This window comes from Phascolarctos cinereus, unplaced genomic scaffold (genome assembly GCF_003287225.1).
Source record: "Phascolarctos cinereus isolate Bilbo 61053 unplaced genomic scaffold, phaCin_HiC Scaffold_5;HRSCAF=322, whole genome shotgun sequence".
In the NCBI taxonomy this organism is placed as follows: domain Eukaryota; kingdom Metazoa; phylum Chordata; class Mammalia; order Diprotodontia; family Phascolarctidae; genus Phascolarctos; species Phascolarctos cinereus.
The window spans coordinates 16151855-16165016 of record NW_027555958.1 but is presented as its reverse complement, the minus strand read 5'-3'; the positions used below and the strand labels follow the sequence as shown (position 1 = coordinate 16165016).

General features: G+C 49.8%; 1 protein-coding gene across 2 annotated transcripts in view; it reads left to right on the top strand.

The window, feature by feature from the left end:
* COL26A1 (collagen type XXVI alpha 1 chain) overlaps window positions 1–13162 on the top strand; it is a 267961-nt gene that overhangs the window by 225787 nt on the left and 29012 nt on the right. The window lies entirely within an intron of this gene.

Sequence of the window (13162 nt, the reverse complement as noted above, 5' to 3'; positions counted from 1 at the left end):
GCCACGTGTTCCCATCTCTGCTTCCCATTAGGCGCAAAGTGGATGGTAGACAGGCAACCCATTCAAAATGGACACCCCTATCCCAATCCCTGGCCCGTCCTAGGGGAGAAATTGGACTGAAGGGCAGGGCGGGCATTTCTGATTTGGATTTCTCACACTGCTTGTAGGGGTTGTACAAAGTCATGAAGTCAGCAACACTGGGCCACTTTCCCTCTTGTGCTCTCGCCTCAAGGCTGTACATACCTCCATGCACACACACACACACATACACATACACCCCCAATCAAAGAGGCGCATATCCTGGTCCTCCAAGCATGCACACATGCACACAGCAATCAAAGAGGTGCATGTCCTGGTCCTCCACACATGCTCACACACACCCATACATGCACACACACACACATACACATACACCCCCAATCAAAGAGGTGCATATCCTGGTCCTCCAAGTATGCACACACGCACACACATGTGCATGCACACACACACACACACCCCAATCAAAGAGGCGTGTGTCCTGGTCCTCCACGCATGCACACATGCACACACATGTGTGCACACACACACACACACACCCCAATCAAAGAGGCACGTGTCCTGGTCCTCCATGCATGCACACACGCACACACACACCCCAATCAAAGAGGCACGTGTCCTGGTCCTCCATGCGTGCACACACACCCCAATCAAAGAGGCGTGTGTCCTGGTCCTCCGTGCATGCACACATGCACACACCCCAATCAAAGAGGCGCGTGTCCTGGTCCTCCACGCATGCACACACGCACACACATGTGCACACACACACACACACACACACACACACACACACCAATCAAAGAGGTGCGTGTCCTGGTCCTCTACGCATGCACACATGCACAAACATGTGCACACACACACACCCCAATCAAAGAGGCACGTGTCCTGGTCCTCCATGTGTGCACACACGCACACACATGTGCACGCACACACACACACCCCAATCAAAGAGGCGTGTGTCCTGGTCCTGCACACATGCACACACATGTGCGCGCGCACACACACACACACCCCCCAATCAAAGAGGCGTGTGTCCTGGTCTTCCACACATGCTCACACACACCACACACGCACACACACCCCAATCAAAGAGGCGCGTGTCCTGGTCCTCCACACATGCTCACACACACCCACACATGCACACGCACCCCAATCAAAGAGGCGCATGTCCTGGTCCTCCACGCATGCACACATGCACACACATGTGCGCACACACACACACACACACACACACCCAATCAAAGAGGCGCGTGTCCTGGTCCTCCATGCATGCACACACACCCCAATCAAAGAGGCGCGTGTCCTGGTCCTCCACACATGCTCACACACACCCACACATGCACACACACCCCAATCAAAGAGGCATGTGTCCTGGTCCTCCGTGCATGCACACATGCACACACACCCCCCAATCAAAGAGGCGCGTGTCCTGGTCCTCCACGCATGCACACATGCACACCCATGTGCGCGCACACACACACACACACACACACACACACACGCACACCCCAATCAAAGAGGCGCGTGTCCCGGTCCCTACTTGGGTCAGAGCTGATGAGACTGCAGGAGTTTGCCCACCCCTGCTCCGGGCATTGTCCCAGAAGGCAGCCGGCTTTGGGAGGTGGAAGACCGCTGCTCAGAGAAGCTGCTCCGGTCCTGCTGGGCTTGATGCTCCCTGCCTGGGGGACCGTGGGCAGAGCACTGGCCCTGAGGTCCTAGGTCCCTGACCTGGGCCTGAATCCTGTCTCCACTCTGCCTGTGTCACATCCCTCTCTTTGGGGTTTTCTTGGCAAAGATACTGGAGCGGTTTGTCATTTCCTTCTCTGACTCATCTTACGGATGAGGAAACTGAGGCAAACAAGGACTTGTAGTAAGTGTCTGAGTCTGGATCTGAACCCATGTCCTCCTGACTCCAGGCCTGGTGCTCTATCCACCACACCGCTTGGCTGCCCTGTGACCCTGGGCAAATCCCTGAATGTCTCAGTGCCTCAGGCAACCCACTAAGTCTATACTAAGACTGTCTGAGGAGAGGGAGTTTCCTCCTAGTAGAGAAATCTCTATTAGGGCTTAGGATGCCCTGCTCTCCCCTCTGGGCCTCGCTTTCCTCATTTTTAAAATGGGAGAGTTGCATTAGAGCACCCCTTCCCAAACTCTGTTCTCCAAATGCTGGTGCCCTGAATGCTGGGAAAAGAGGCTTCATTTCCCCAGAATTTTGAGGTGCTGGTTCTTTCCACAGAAAACAAGAGTTTGGATGGCTATGATGGTTCCTAGGACTTAGAGCTGAGAGGGTCCTTGGCCATCACCTCACTTTACAGAAGAGGAGCATGACTGTGGCATTAGAAGCCCTGAGTGCCAATCTCAGCCGAGCCTCAGTATCTTCTCTGTCAAGTGAGGGTCATGGCAGGAAGGTCCCCCCATGATCCTCAGGGTAGGTCAGAAGAATGTTGCTTAGCACTGCAGGCAGCTTGCCTGGTTTGGGCTAAGTGCTGCCAGACAAGGATCCTGACCCGGTGAGGATCTGTCCCACTTTAGACTCTCTCCTTGATCTTCTGCACCCCACTCCTCACTGAGGCACCCCAGAGGCTGCCACCGACTAGCCACTGTTGCGTGACCACTGTATGTTGGGATAGTCTAAGAGCTGTCTCACTCTGGGAGCCCAGATCACCAGTGCCCAACTAAGGGAAGCGTATGTCTACTCATACGGCCTAAGAATTTTAGCCACCAGATTACAAACTGAATTTCCCTTCAACCGTGTCTAGCTAGACCCCCTTCTGCCTAACCATGGCCACCACTACAGTCATGTGAGCATAGAATTAAGGCTGAAAGGGACCTTAGAGGCCGCCAAATCCAACCCCCTCATTTTACGGATGAGGAAACTGAGGTCCTGGGAGGTTATGACTTGAGTCAGCATGATCACACCAGGCTCCCTTCATTTCTTTTCTTGGCCAAGTGAATGCATTGGAAGATCAGAGAACCGTCATAGACGTGGTATACCTGGATTTCAGCAAGGCCTTTGACACAGTCTCTCATACTGTCGTTTGGACGAGGTGGAGCAAGATGGGCCAAACAACAGGACAGTTCAGTGGGTTCAGAATGTTCCAAAAGACTAGATCCAAAGAGTCATCATTAATGGTTTGATGTCATCGTAGGGGGGAAGGTCTCTGTGGAGTCCTCTCAGGATCTGTCCTGGGTCCTGTTCTGTTTTGATGGATGGCTCGGAGAAGGCACCTATCCCATTCTTAGCCACTTGGCAACAACCCACCTGGGAATAACACACTGGATGACAGACTCAGGATGCAAAGGAGCCTGGGCAGTCTAGACCAAAGGACTGAGGCTAATGGGAAGAATTTTACCAGGGTAAATGTAAAGTCATTCAAAAAGATCAGTTACATAAGGACAGGAGAGGGAAGCCTAGCTTAACAGCAGCTCCTGTGAAAAGGATCTGAGATTATTAGACCTGCAAGCCTCAGATGAGCCAGAGGCTCCCGTGAACCCTGGCATGCTCCCCTCCACGAAGGAGGGGTTGGCACTCTGGGCCCTGCCTCAACCTGAGCGCCACACCTGGGGAACATTAGGAGAAATTTGACAAAATAGACAAAGTCCAGAGGATCTGGGCAACCAGAGCTATGAGAGAAATATGGCATCTTGCCATTTAACAAACACTTATTACATACAAGGTGCAGCTAAGTAGTACAGTGGATAGAGCACCAGGCCTGGAGTCAGGAAGATCTGAGTTCACATCTGGCCTCAGACACCTACTCAGCTGTGTGACCCTGGGCAAGTCACTTAACCCCTATTTGCTTCAGTTCCTCGTCTGTAAAATGGGGACACACCAGAGAAGGAAATCTCAAGACACTCTAGTATCTTTGCCAAGAAAAGCCCGTGGACAAAGCCCATGGGTTCACTTAGAGTCAGCCATGACTGAACAACAATATACAAGGCACTGTGCTAGCTGCCAGGGGTGTGGACAAAAATGAAACGGGATTGTCTGCACGAAATGGGCACACTTGGCCTTTAGAAGACAGGATTTGGTCAAAGATTGGAGTCTGTCATTTTGCCTGACAAGAGCTAGTATCTCTGAGAACCACAGCATGCAGGGCTTGTATTTGGGAAGATCTGGATTCAAATCCTGCTTTAGATACTCTCTGTGGGACCCGGGGCGAGTCACTAACTTCTCTGGGCCCAAGTTTCCTCATCTGTAAAATGGGGATGATGATACCCAGACTGCCTCCCTCACAGGGTTGTTGAGAGGCTCAGATACAACAGTGTGGGAAGCCGCACATTCAGTGAGTCATTAGGAGTCAGACCATTCCTCACCTTCCTTGCCTTGGGTCCTGCTCTGTCGCCCGTGGACTTTGCTGTACCCCCAACCTCCAACTTAACGTGTTCCCTCCTGCCACAAGAAACACCACAGCAAGGGAGTGAGCTCACCCTCTCCTCCTGGGCCACTGCCTTCTGCTGAGGGTGGGAACCATAGGAAAGGGAATCTTATTAGATGAGGAAGTGTACGGAGTGGGTGGCATTGACAGATTCCAGCATGGAGCTAGGTGAGGAGAGGCAGCTGAATGTGATCAGGCCTGTTGTGGGATGTTGGCCTCAGAAGGTGCCAGGTCTCTGTCTCTGGAACCAGAGGTGTGAGTGAATGGGGAGTCCAGGGAGAGGAGGGTGGTGGTGCCTCCCAAGGCATGGCCTTCATGGAGCCGACATTCTTCCCTACCACATGCGACCTCCACATGGCTTGGCACGGATCAGGGGGATTGACAGCCTCAGTTTGCAGCTGGCCGAGGCTCAGAACACAAGGATGTGAAAAGTCACAGCCCTTTGGGGAGGCCAACATGGCTTCATGCCCGCCCACCATCGGCCTGGCACTCACCAGCATAGAGCACAGCTAGTCCCACCTTGTCATGAGCAATTCATTTCTCCAGTCCCCTCTGCTCTGACACTGGTAAATGAACAGCTAGCTTGAGCTGCTCAGATCTGGGGCTGGAATGTATGTGCCCCGCAGCCCAGAGGAAAATGGAGCTAGGGGCTGCCAGCAAGCACCAGGTGCTGATGACTCAGCCTCACAAGGCATTCCTATTAAAACGCTAGGGTGGGAAGAGATGAAAGTGGGGCCGTAGGCCGGGGCCCTTCCCTTAGTTATCGGAGAAAGTGCATTCACAGGAACAGAAGATCAGTTAGCAGATAATCATTAAGCACCTTCTGTGTGCTCCTTGCTGTCCCAGATGCTGTGGAAGAAGGAAACAATCCCTACCCTCAAGGATCTTATATTCTACCAGGAGAGCAAACACACATACCTCTAAGTATGGGAATAGCAATGGAAACCGGGCCTAGGGTTTCACTGGGATGAGGAACTCCCTCTGTCAGAGCTGGGTGGCCTCGAGCCTCAAGAGGTCGTGACTTGCCCAGGGTCCCATGGCCACTGTGTATTAGAGGCAGGACAAACATAAGTGTATGTAAACTAAATAAAGGGTAGTTTGGGAGGGAGAGCACTAGTGCTGGGGCGGGGTGAGGGTCAAGAAAAGAAACCTTTGTAGGCAGAGATGGCAGAGTGAGTACCAGGAGAAAAAAGTGCTAGAGGACAGCATCAAATCTTAGAGCTGGGGAGACTCAGAGAGCCAAGGGAAAGAAGAAAAGGAGGGAAGGAAGGAAGGAGAGAGAGAGAGAGAGAGAGAGAGAGAGAGAGAGAGAGAGAGAGAGAGAGAGAGAAAGAGAGAGAGAGAGAGAGGAGAGAGAGGAGGAGAAGAAGAAGAAGAAGAAGAAGAAGAAGAAGAAGAAGAAGAAGAAGAAGAAGAAGAAGAGAGAAGAAGGAGGAGGAGGAGGAGGAGGAGGAGGAGGAGAAAAGAGGGAAGGAGGAAGGAGGGAAAGATGGATGGATGGATGGATGGATGGATGGATGGATGGATGAATGGATGGATAGATGCCAGGCATTGTTCTAAGTGCTGGGGATACAAATAGAAGCAAAAAGAAATTCCTGCCCCAAAGAGCTTCCTTACAGCCTCTCAAAGGGATCTGGGGGCGGGGTGGGGGGAGAACTTCCAGGACCGTGCAGGGGCCTGGTAATCATTTCCCATTTCCATGGCCCTTAAAGGTTTAGATTTCCCTACAACAACCCAGTGGAGTAGTTCATGTACATATTAATATCCTCATTTTACAGAGAAGGACGTTGAAGCTTCCCCAGAGTCATATGCAGTAAGTAGAGGAATCAGGATTCAGGCCCAGGTCCTTGTGTCTCCAGATCCAGGACCTTTTACTGAACCATGAGAAGAAGTGATTGTTGAAGACCTTGGTGTTTGGGGCTAGCAGCTGGGTGAGGACTTGGACAGACTGAAAGTAGGGTGAAGTCATTCTAAGAAGGGGTGATGGTCAAAGCAAATGTGTGAGGGTGGAAATACACGTGGTTATATACTCAGGAATCAATGAGTTAGACTAGTCTGACTGGAACAAAGGATCAATTGTTGTTCAGTGATTTCGGTTGTGTGTGACTCTCTGGAACCCCATTTAGGATTTTCTTGACAAAGATACTGACTGGAGTGGTTCACCATTTCCTTTTCCAGTTCATTTTACAGATGAGCAACTGATGAGGCAAAGTGAGTTCAGTGACTTGCCCAGGGTCACACAGCAAGGAAGTATCTGAAGCTGGATTTGAACTCATGAAGAGGAGTCTTCCTGACTCCAGGCCCAGCACTCTGTCCACTGCGCCAAGGATTGATTTAGGAAATCACAAGTCAAGACAAAAAACTGAAAGTTGGTTGGGAACCATCGTGGTGGGCCTTGAATACCAACAGATAATGGAATGCTGTTGAAGGTTTTTGAAAAGCTGTTTGTGGTCAGAGCGGTGCTTTAGAAGAATTGTTGTGTTAGTCACATCTAGGCAGGATTGAAGGGGAGAGGGACCAGAAAGAGGCAGGGCCCATGTCACAAAATGCCAGTCAGGAGCTGGTGAGGACCAGCCTTGACTTCCCCTACTGCCACACCCGCCAATAGGGTGCCGGCTTCTTCTAGGCAGCAACTGTCGTTCCTTTAAATGCCGATCGTTGGACCAAATGCCTCACAGGTGATGTGCTTAATAAATGTCTGCTGGGTCGGACTGAATTCACTCAGCAACCACAGAAACGAAAAGGGACAGGAAGATGGGAGAGATGTTTATTGGCCAGATTTGGTTCCTGATCGACCCTTCCTTATCTTTTGTAACTCCAGAGGTCACAGGGTCAGAGGGTCACAGGACCCAAGAGGCCTCAGAGGCTATCTAGTCCAACTGACTTTACAGGTGAGGAAACTGAGGCCCAGAGAGGGGAAGTGATTGGCCCAAGGTCATAGAATCTTAGGTTCTAGATCTAAGGCTGGAAAGGATCTCAGGGGCCATCAGTATCCTCCTTATTTTAAAGATGGTCGATAGAGGAAGGATGGTCCCATTAACATAAAGCTTAGATGGCTTGTTACTGGGAGCCTCCTGCACACCTCTGGGAAGCAAGGCTGAGTTGTAGCCCTTGTGTGCTCTCCACGTCTACTGTGTGTATAGAGAGCATTCAGCCTGGGCCCTTTGGAGACACTGCCTCCTTAGGAAGCATTGCCTATGGCTGGGCTTCCTGCCCCAGGAGTGGATCCGTACTCCCCCAGAGCAGCCTCAGGGACAAGGATGAGGACAAAGCCTCGCTGACTCCACCTGCTTGGAGGCCATGTCTTCTGACCACTTGTCCCTGCAGCCAGGACTTGCTCTCCAGCTCAGGCAGGTTGGGGTCTCTGCATCCACATGTGAGGGCACCGTGCTGCCTTTTAGGCTGAGAGCCCTTTTTTCTGAGGAGGTCTCCTGTCTATTTCCCATCTTGAAAAAGAGTCGATGGCTGAAGACATTTATGGGCTTTAAGTCTTGAAATCCCGTGGTTAGATCTAGGATCCTGTCTGAGCATGGGTGGGATAGGCAGGAACCTACACATGCTCTGGGCTGCTCCTACCCCATTGTTCATGACAGCCTACAGTCTGCTATGAGAGAGTCATTCCTATGGGTTCATCCTCTCTAGCACTTTCTTTTAAAAGGCAGTGGGTAAGAGTTGGTAACTGGGAGGCAAAACAGACTTAACTGAGCTACAGAGAAGTGCAGGGTCTTGGGTAGCAGAGGAACTTCAGGGGGATGGGGAGCAGAGGCCAGGGAAGGGGATCACAGGGTAGAAAGTCAGGTGGAAGGATGTTAAGACAGCACAGACTTTGCCAGCAGCCAAGCTTTTTCCACAGCTGGGCCTCGGTAGAATTAGTCTGGCCTGGTAGTGTTGTCCCCTGTCAGGTGGTAGCAAAAGCCTTTTCACCATGAGTCTAGTGCAGGCCTCCCTTGGGCCTGTGTGGAAATTCAGTCTTCTCAAAGATTTGGAAAAGAAATCTAGAGCTCTTCTCTCCTTAGTATCCCTTTCATCCCCCCCCCCAATTTGGCACCTGCTACAACTCTTCCCTTACCCTAACATATCATAGTTCTTTGTGCTCATGTCTTATCCTCATCCCAGACTGTAAATTCCTTGGGGACAGGGACAGCAGCGTTTTTTGTGTGGGCAATCATAGCATCTCACATGAGCCAGGTGATTGATACGTACTTGGCTCAATTGCCCCAGATCCCCTTTCTTGAAAATCTTTCCAAACTTTCCCTTCCCTTCTCCCACCTTCACATCTAGCCTGATTAACCAGTCAGCAAGCATCTATTAAACACCTGCTGTATGCCAGGTGCTATACTAGGCCCTGGGGATACAAACAGAAAGAATAAGACAATCCCTACCCTTAAGGAGCTTACATTCTAATGAAAGAAAGAAGTGTGTGTGTGTATACATACGTGTGTATACATATGCATACATATTTACATATATATAAAATCTCAGAATAAACAAGAGAACTGTAAGGTAGCAGATACAAGGCAGAAGGTAGGGAAGGCCCTAGCACTACTAGGGATCAGAAAAGGCAATCAGAGCAATCTTCAAGTGGAATGTTATCCCGTGACAATACCTAGTCTGAGGTTTGCTGTGCATTTCATTCCTTGGTGGTCCATGAGTTTAGAAACCGAAAGCATTTCTATTTAGAAAACCTGCCTTCTCCTGGGAGCCCCTCGTTGTGGGGGTGGAGGAAGGGTCATCAGTGATCCTTAGAAAACTTAAATTACTCTGGTGGGAAATGAGATGGAAAACCTCAAAGTAAAGCTGCCCTTTCCCTCTCCCCCATTAGCTCAGATGGCAGAGCCTGGACATTAGTAGAAAAAGGAAACAGAGGAGGATGTACCCTGAGCGTGTCTCAGGGAAACCGACAGTACCACAAAGCTTGCTGGGCTCCTAACTCCGAGCCTTCCTCATTTTTCTTCATTTCCCTCCTTCACTGGCTTCCAAACAAGTCACCGGTTCTTCCCCCATCTTTGTTCTCGATAGTGGCTCAATGGCTGCCCGATGTACCTCTGGCCAGTCAGCTGAGTTATTGTGGCCTTGTGCTCATGTGGCATTTTCTCAGTCATTGCTGCGAGAGGTGGGCAGAGTTCAGTTAGGATCTGCTGCCCCCACGTGATCACAATATCATGGATATCATGCTTACAGCTGAATAAGCAGAGAGTCGAGGCATCGTTACCCAAAATGAAGATTCACAGACTTTTTGTTCTACTGGTTTTTTAGGACTCTACTCGCTAAGCAGCTAAGCCTAAACACTGAGAAATGACACAGCCCTGAGATATGTTATCAAGTTAAAAATGGAGGATTAGGCGTTTTTCTTGCTAATCCTTGTGGATCACTATTTAATTCCTCTGCTTACCATGTAAAATCCTTCACAATATGGCCCCAGACTCCCACTCCAGACTTGGGTCACCCTAGTCCCCTTCATACTTGTGAGGCCATCCAAACAAGCCAACTCGGTCCCCAGACTAGATCAATCAACAAGCATTTCATAGAATCCCAGATCCAGAGGCCATCTGGTCTACCCCCCCCATTTTACAGATGAGGAAACTGAGACCAAGGAAAGGTGAGATCACACAGAAGTAAACATGGGGCCCTGGACTCCAGAGTTATCTGTCTTTTCCCACTGTTGCATGTTATCTCCCAAAGACTCCCTCCCCGCCAAAGAAACTCCCTGCTCTCCAGGAGCAGATATTCCATCCCTCATGCCCCTAGTGCCCAGCACAGCCCAGCACAGGCTGCCTGTACTGTCCTTCGGCTGTGCTCTCCCTCCTTACCTCTGCAGCTCGTACATTACATGCCACCTTTTTCCTGGGAAAGTCTCTCCTAAATCTCTGGTGGTTAAGGCCATCTCCATTCTCAGTTATCTTGTTTATCCTTGTCTGTGTGGGGTTCTTCCCCCACCCCATCCCACTTAGTTGGAGTGTAGTAAGCCCTTTCTTTCCTTCCCTTCTTTCTTTTTATACCCAGCACCAAGCTCAGTGCTTTGCACGTAGCAGGCGCTTCATAAGTGCATGTGAAATAAAGCTAAATACTTGGTAGCTATAACCCACAACACTTTCCTGGGGCAGTGGAAGTAGATAGAGGCAGACACCCAGGTGCTGAGGACTGAGGAGCAGATGGGGTATGAGGAAGTGGAGGCCTTCGATAGCATTAACCTTTTAAAAAATCAAACCTGTGAGTCTCTCAGTGTAGGGATCTTCCAGAGACAACCTCCCTCTACCAATGCAGGTCAGTGGTGACTCTGCTGCTTAGAGTGTAAGAGTGGCCTGGGGGGTGGGGCACTGAGAAATTCAATGACTTGCCCAAGGTCCCACAGCTGGTGTGCCACTTGAACCCGGGTCTTCCTGACTCCAGGGCCAGCTCTTTAGACACTACGCAGCATTGCATCTAGTCAAAGAAGCTTAGCAGAGGCAGAGGGGTGGGGAGAGACACAAAGTTGAAGCTTTTTAAAAGTCATTAAGTTTTTCCTTTAAAAAAGATTTGGGAGACATAAGCATGTTATTAGACAAATGGGAAGACTCCAGTAGCAAGTCAGAGATCAGATATGCATGTGAGTAAAGGGATGACTCCTGGAGCAAGGTCCTGGGGAAAGCTGGAGAGGTTAGGCTCAAGGTCAGAGGTCAAAGGGTTAGTCTTAATGAAGAGTACAAATAGACTTCCTTCTCTGACCGAGCTTCCAGAAGGAAAAGAAAACAAGTAATGATGAGAAGAATTTAGGACAAATGGGAAAGAAACCTGAAGAAGGTCGTGGTGGCTCACTTCAGTGTTGTCAGTGAAGTAGGTTAGCTGCTTCAGGTTAGCTGCCTGAGTGTGGTGGTCAAAGGTGTAGTGGGAAACGAGGGGAGACAGTTAATGAGGACACAGAGTGGAAGTACTGTGAGCATCAGCAGGTGCCTGGTGTACCCCATGAATGTGGGGTGGGTAAAACTAGTTTCATGTTGAGACTTGCAAGTCCAGGCATCCTTAGAGAAAAAGAGAAACCAGATGGTGGGGTTACTCAGCAACAGGAATAGTAGAAAGTAAGGGAGGCAGGTGTTTCCTGCTTAGTAGTTAGAGAGGCATGAAAATGTACGCCATAAAGTCAAGGCTATAGAGGTGTAGAAAGCGAGTAGGGTAAAAATGGCCCGGGAGCATAAATACAGACCAAGGGATGGGGGCAAAGACTATGTTTGGTGTAAGTGGACGATGTGGAAAGATAGTTCGTTGTTGGTGACTTGGACATCCCAAAATTCCAACAAGTAGTGCAGTTTAGATGGGGAGGTCAAAGGCTGTAGTGGGAGTTGAAGAAGTGTCACTGGAAGGACAGAGAAGTTCCATCGACACAAGCCAGTTGCTGTAGCTTCCAGTTCCTCATTAGCCATCCTCTCCTAGTGACTTTTGGATCATTGCCCCCACCACTCTACTGAAGTTTCTTTCTCAAAGGTCACCTCTGGAATACTGAGGACCCTGACGGTAATGGCAGGAAACGAGTTAGAGAGGAAGCCAAAAAATGAGGCAGCCCAATGGCTGGACTTGGAATCAGGAAGACCTCGGTTCAACTTTTATCTCAGTTACTTATGTAGTTAGTCAATTAGCATTTATTAATCACTTACTATATACCAAGCACTGTGATAAGTGCTGGGTATACAAAGAAAGGCAAAAACAGTCCCTCCCTTCAAGTTGCTCATAGTTTAATGGGGTAGACAATGTGAAAATTAACAAGCTATTGACAAGATAAATTGAGGGTAGTGTCCAAAGGAGGGCACTAAGATTAAGGAAGACTAGGAAAGACTTCTTGGAGAAGGCAGAATGTTAGCTGAGACTTGAAGAAAGCCAGGAAAGTCAAGAGATGAGAGCCATGGAGGGAGAGTGTTCTCAGCACCGGGGACAGCTCATCGTGGGGACATGGAGTGCCTGACTTAAGAACAGAGATGTCAGTGTCACTTAACTCTGCCTGCCCTCAGTTTCCTCATCTCTAAAAAGGGTATAAAAATAGCACTTAACGCACAGGGTTGCTGTGAGGATCAAAGGAGATAAACCCTTAAAGTATTTTATAAATGATAGTAATCATTATTGATGTTGCTGAGAAAGGTGAGAGAATGGGATGGAGGCCAAGGGATGGTGGCAGCAAGGAAGAGGAGAAGTTGGTAGAAGCGAATTGTGTGGGCCTCAAAGGCAAATAGGTCATTGTGACAGAAGGTGGTAATCAAGAAATACTAAGTGCCTGCCAGACACTGTGCTAGGTGCTAGGTAGAGAAGTGTTCTCAAGGCAGCAGTGTGTGCTGGGTGGGTGGGTACCCAGGCGAGCCAAACTGAGAATGGAGCCATGTGGCAAATTAGCTGACCTCAGGGGCAGTGAGCTGGTGCAGTGGATAGAGCTCCAGCCTTGGAGTCAGGAGGACCTGAGTTCAAATCCAGCCTCAGACACTTAACACTTACTAGCTGTGTGACCCTGGGCAAGTCACTCAATTCCAATTGCCTCACCACAAAACAAAACAAAACAAAAAGTTAGCTGGCCTGGCTGGAAGAAGGATGGTCGCTGCTGCCTGGACAGCCTAGCCCTTCTTCCCTCTTCTCATCTTTCCAGCACAGATTGTTAGAGCCTCCCTTAACTCTGTGAGCTTCATCTCATTGCTGTGTATACACTAAGTCCATCAACCACAGACACAGCAACAAGGGGATGAGGCGGGCACCAGCTCAGCTGGCCAAAGGGGGTGAGCAATGACGTGGGT